The sequence below is a fragment of the Emys orbicularis genome, chromosome 4, assembly GCF_028017835.1.
Source record: "Emys orbicularis isolate rEmyOrb1 chromosome 4, rEmyOrb1.hap1, whole genome shotgun sequence".
Classification (NCBI taxonomy): Eukaryota; Metazoa; Chordata; order Testudines; family Emydidae; genus Emys; species Emys orbicularis.
In genome coordinates, this window is record NC_088686.1 from 153,056,450 (window position 1) to 153,062,470 (window position 6,021).

Below are 6,021 nucleotides of genomic sequence, written 5' to 3' on the forward strand. Positions count from 1 at the left end.
AGGAGGCCGAGTGCGGGGCCTGGGCCCGCAGCGCTGGGACCGGGGAAAGGAGGCCGAGTGCGGGGCCCGGGCACGCAGCACTGGGACCGGGGAAAGGAGGCTGAGTGCGGGGCCTGGGCCCGCAGCGCTGGGATCGGGGAAAGGAGGCTGAGTGCGGGGCCCAGGTACACAGCGCTGGGATCGGGGAAAGGAGGCCGAGTGCGGGGCCTGGGCCCGCAGCGCTGGGATCGGGGAAAGGAGGCTGAGTGCGGGGCCCGGGCACGCAGCGCTGGGACCGGGGAAAGGAGGCTGAGTGCGGGGCCCAGGTACACAGCGCTGGGATCGGGGAAAGGAGGCCGAGTGCGGGGCCCGGGCCCGCAGCGCTGGGACCGGGGAAAGGAGGCCGAGTGCGGGGCTCGGGCCCGCAGCGCTGGGACCGGGGAAAGGAGGCCGAGTGCGGGGCCCGGGCCCGCAGCGCTGGGACCGGGGAAAGGAGGCCGAGTGCGGGGCCCGGGCCCGCAGCGCTGGGACCGGGGAAAGGAGGCTGAGTGCGGGGCCCAGGTACACAGCGCTGAGATCGGGAAAAGGAGGCCGAGTGCGGGGCCCGGGCCCGCAGCGCTGGGATCGGGGAAAGGAGGCCGAGTGCGGGGCCCGGGCCCGCAGCGCTGGGATCGGGGAAAGGAGGCCGAGTGCGGGGCCCGGGCCCGCAGCGCTGGGATCGGGGAAAGGAGGCCGAGTGCGGGGCCCGGGCCCGCAGCGCTGGGATCGGGGAAAGGAGGCCGAGTGCGGGGCCCGGGCCCGCAGCGCTGGGACCGGGGAAAGGAGGCTGAGTGCGGGGCCCAGGTACACAGCGCTGAGATCGGGAAAAGGAGGCCGAGTGCGGGGCCCGGGCCCGCAGCGCTGGGATCGGGGAAAGGAGGCCGAGTGCGGGGCCCGGGCCCGCAGCGCTGGGATCGGGGAAAGGAGGCCGAGTGCGGGGCCCGGGCCCGCAGCGCTGGGATCGGGGAAAGGAGGCCGAGTGCGGGGCCCGGGCCCGCAGCGCTGGGATCGGGGAAAGGAGGCCGAGTGCGGGGCCCGGGCCCGCAGCGCTGGGACCGGGGAAAGGAGGCTGAGTGCGGGGCCCAGGTACACAGCGCTGAGATCGGGAAAAGGAGGCCGAGTGCGGGGCCCGGGCCCGCAGCGCTGGGATCGGGGAAAGGAGGCCGAGTGCGGGGCCTGGGCCCGCAGCGCTGGGATCGGGGAAAGGAGGCCGAGTGCGGGGCCCAGGCCCGCAGCGCTGGGATCGGGGAAAGGAGGCCGAGTGCGGGGCCCAGGTACGCAGCGCTGGGACCGGAGAAAGGAGGCCGAGTGCGGGGCCTGGGCACGCAGCGCTGGGACCGGGGAAAGGAGGCCGAGTGCGGGGCCCGGGCCCGCAGCGCTGAGATTGGGAAAAGGAGGCCGAGTGCGGGGCCCGGGCACGCAGCGCTGGGATCGGGGAAAGGAGGCCGAGTGCGGGGCCCGGGCCCGCAGCGCTGGGATCGGGGAAAGGAGGCTGAGTGCGGGGCCCAGGCCCGCAGCGCTGGGATCGGGGAAAGGAGGCCGAGTGCGGGGCCCAGGCCCGCAGCGCTGGGATCGGGGAAAGGAGGCCGAGTGCGGGGCCCGGGCCCGCAGCGCTGGGATCGGGGAAAGGAGGCCGAGTGCGGGGCCCGGGCCCGCAGCGCTGGGATCGGGGAAAGGAGGCCGAGTGCGGGGCCCAGGTACACAGCGCTGAGATCGGGGAAAGGAGGCCGAGTGCGGGGCCCGGGCCCGCAGCGCTGGGATCGGGGAAAGGAGGCCGAGTGCGGGGCCCGGGCACGCAGCGCTGGGACCGGGGAAAGGAGGCCGAGTGCGGGGCCCGGGCCCGCAGCGCTGGGATCGGGGAAAGGAGGCCGAGTGCGGGGCCCGGGCCCGCAGCGCTGGGATCGGGGAAAGGAGGCCGAGTGCGGGGCCCGGGCCCGCAGCGCTGGGATCGGGGAAAGGAGGCCGAGTGCGGGGCCCGGGCCCGCAGCGCTGGGACCGGGGAAAGGAGGCCGAGTGCGGGGCCCGGGCCCGCAGCGCTGGGACCGGGGAAAGGAGGCCGAGTGCGGGGCCCGGGCCCGCAGCGCTGGGACCGGGGAAAGGAGGCCGAGTGCGGGGCCCGGGCCCGCAGCGCTGGGATCGGGGAAAGGAGGCCGAGTGCGGGGCCCGGGCCCGCAGCGCTGGGATCGGGGAAAGGAGGCCGAGTGCGGGGCCCGGGCCCGCAGCGCTGGGATCGGGGAAAGGAGGCCGAGTGCGGGGCCCGGGCCCGCAGCGCTGGGATCGGGGAAAGGAGGCCGAGTGCGGGGCCCGGGCCCGCAGCGCTGGGATCGGGGAAAGGAGGCCGAGTGCGGGGCCCGGGCCCGCAGCGCTGGGATCGGGGAAAGGAGGCCGAGTGCGGGGCCCGGGCCCGCAGCGCTGGGATCGGGGAAAGGAGGCCGAGTGCGGGGCCCGGGCCCGCAGCGCTGGGACCGGGGAAAGGAGGCCGAGTGCGGGGCCCGGGCCCGCAGCGCTGGGATCGGGGAAAGGAGGCCGAGTGCGGGGCCCGGGCCCGCAGCGCTGGGACCGGGGAAAGGAGGCCGAGTGCGGGGCCCGGGCCCGCAGCGCTGGGACCGGGGAAAGGAGGCCGAGTGCGGGGCCCGGGCACGCAGCGCTGAGATCGGGAAAAGGAGGCCGAGTGCGGGGCCCGGGCACGCAGCGCTGGGATCGGGGAAAGGAGGCCGAGTGCGGGGCCCAGGTACGCAGCGCTGAGATGGTGATAGGGTGACCAGGTGTCTGTTTTTCAACCAGAACACCCGGTCGTAAAGGGATCCTGATGGCTCCAGTCAGCACCTGCTGACCGGGCCATTGACTGTCCGGTTGGCGGCACCGCACAGCAGGGCTGGCAGGCTTCCTGCTAGCCGCCACGCCATGCGGCTCCCAAGAAGCAGCGTCATATCCTCCCTCTGGCTCCTACACATAGGGGCATCAAGGGGGCTCCACACGCTGCCCCTGCCCTAAGCGCCACCCTCGCAGCTCCCATTGGTCAGGAACCACTGCCAATGGGAGCTGTGGGGGCGGTGCCTGTAGATGGGGCAGTGTGTGGAGCCGCCTGGCCACGCCTCCGCGTAGGAGCCGGAGGCGGGATATGACACTGCCTCCGGGAGCTGGTTGAGGTAAGATCCCCCTCCCGCCCTCCAAACCTCTCAATCCCAGCCTGGAGCCCCCTCCTGCACCTCAACCCCCTCATCATAGAATCATAGAATATCAGGGTTGGAAGGGACCTCAGGAGGTCATCTAGTCCAACTCCCTGCTCAAAGCAGGACCAATCCCCAACTAAATCATCCCAGCCAGGGCTTTGTCAAGCCTGACCTTAAAAACCTCTAAGGAAGGAGATTCCACCACCTCCCTAGGTAACCCATTCCAGTGCTTCACCACCCTCCTAGTGAAAAAGTTTTTCCTAATATCCAACCTAAACCTCCCCCACTGCAACTTGAGACCATTACTCCTTGTTCTGTCATCTGCCACCACTGAGAACAGTCTAGATCCATCCTCTTTCGAACCCCCTTTCAGGTAGTTGAAAGCAGCTATCAAATCCCCCCTCATTCTTCTCTTCTGCAGACTAAACAATCCCCGTTCCCTCAGCCTCGCCTCATAAGTCATGTGCCCCAGCCCCCTAATCATTTTTGTTGCCCTCCACTGGACTCTTTCCAATTTTTCCAAATCCTTCTTGTAGTGTGGGGCCCAAAACTGGCCCAGATGAGGCCTCACCAATGTCAAATAGAGGGGAATGATCACGTCCCTCGATCTGCTGGCAATACCCCTACTTATACAGCCCAAAATGCCATTAGCCTTCTTGGCAACAAGGGCACACTTCTCGTCCACTGTAACCCCTAGGTCTTTTTCTGCAGAACTGCTGTCTAGCCACTTGGTCCCTAGTCTGTAGAGGTGCATGGGATTCTTCGCTCCCAAGTGCAGGACTCTGCACTTGTCCTTGTTGAACCTCATCAGATTTCTTTTGGCCCAATCCTCCAATTTGTCTAGGTCCCTCTGTATCCTATTCCTATCCTCCAGCGTAACTACCACTCCTCCCAGTTTAGTGTCATCTGCAAACTTGCTGAGGGTGCAGTCCACGCCATCCTCTAGATCATTAATGAAGATATTGAACAAAACCGGCCCCAGGACCGACCCTTGGGGCACTCCGCTTGATACCGGCTGCCAACTAGACATGGAGCCATTGATCACTACCCATTGAGCCCAACGATCTAGCCAGCTTTCTATCCACCTTATAGTCCATTCATCCAGCCCATACTTCTTTAACTTGCCGGCAAGAATACTGTAGGAGACTGTATCAAAAGCTTTGCTAAAGTCAAGGAGTAACACATCCACTGCTTTCCCCTCATCCACAGAGCCAGTTATCTCATCATAGAAGGCAATTAGGTTAGTCAGGCATCCCCAGCCCCACCCGAGCCTGGTGCATGGCCCATTGGGGGCACTGGGGACGGGCATGGTTGAATGGTGACTCCCCTCCCCTCCGGGGCATCCTGAGCCGCTGTGGGTCTGAGATTCCCAGAAGGTTACAGCCTGTCTGGAGTAGTGATGCGCTCGCACCTGAACTGCAGCCCTCTCTGGGAGCAGCACAACAGCCTGGCACAGCGTGAGCCAGGAACCAGCGCAGCCCCTGGGTCTGGCTGAAAGGCGGCGTCACTGCCCTTCTCACTCCCTGCAGAAGATTCAGAGGGACTGATCAGAACAGGGCAGTTATCGAGTGAGCCATCCCCTGTCAGCCAGTCCCAGCTTCTGGCAGTCAGAGGCATAGGGACACCCAGAGCGTGGGGCCGGGTCCCTGACCAGCTCAGCTAGTTGGTGGCCCTAGCCTCCAGGTTAAGTGGTGACTTGATTACATTCTCTACATGGGAACAAACGTGAACCAATGGGCTTGTCCGTCTAGTGGAGAAAGGGCTAACAGGAGCCAACGGGTGGAAGTTGCAGACAGCTAAAGGCCAACCGGAAATAAGACGTACATTTTGACAGTGAGCGTAATTAACCATTGGACCAATTTCCCGAGAACCGTGGCCAATGGGAGCTGCGGGGGTGGAGCCTGTGGGCGCAGGCAGCACGTGGAGACCCCTGGCCATGGCTCCGCCTAGGGGCCACAGGGACATGCCGCCGCTTCTGGGACCCGCCAGAGGTAAGCACCACCCGGCGCTTGAACCCTGCATCCCCTCCCGCACCCCAATCTCTAGCCCTGAGCCCCCTCCCACACCCTACCTCCCTCCCAGCTAATCCCATCTTTGACAAGGCCCTGCCCCCTCTCGCTCCCGGCTGAATAGGTTATAACCAGTGATTTTAACACTCCAGTCAAATAAATTTCCACCCCCCCACCGCCCTGTATTGCCCTCTCCCGCCCCCAGGAACCGGCCCTTCTTGTTTGTACCATTCTCTGTTTATTTATTTTTACATTTTTATTCCACATTTACACAATTTTTTTTTTAAAAACAAAGAGTCATGAATCCTTCCGGCCCCTCCCCCACCAGGCCCCGCCTCCTCTGGGCCTGGCCCCTCCCTGCCTCACTCGTTAACTCTGACACCAACAAAAATAAATAATGAGCCCCCCCTGCCGCTGGGTGGGGGTGTAACGTGCCCAGCGGGGTGGGCGTGGGCTAAACTCGTGCCCAGGCTGTCTGGCCCTGCTTCTGGGATCCAGCATCAAACTGGACACAGCCGGGGCTGGGTGCATGGGTGGGGTCTCTGTGCAGGGGGGCTGGGTCATGCAGGCCGCGGGTTACAGGGGCTGCCCAGAGACAGGGGCAACTGGCCCCTCCTCCCAGTCGCTGTGATGCGGACAGCACGGCCCAGGAGCAAACGTGCCAGATCTAGGCCTTGCATGGGGGGCAGGGTGGAGAGGCCCAACCCCCTAATTCCCAGCAGTGACTCACCCTTCCCTTGGGAAACCCAGTCACAGACTCCCAGACAGAGCAGCATGGGCAACAAGGGGGTCTCAGGGCTGGGCTGGCAGAGGTCTGTGGG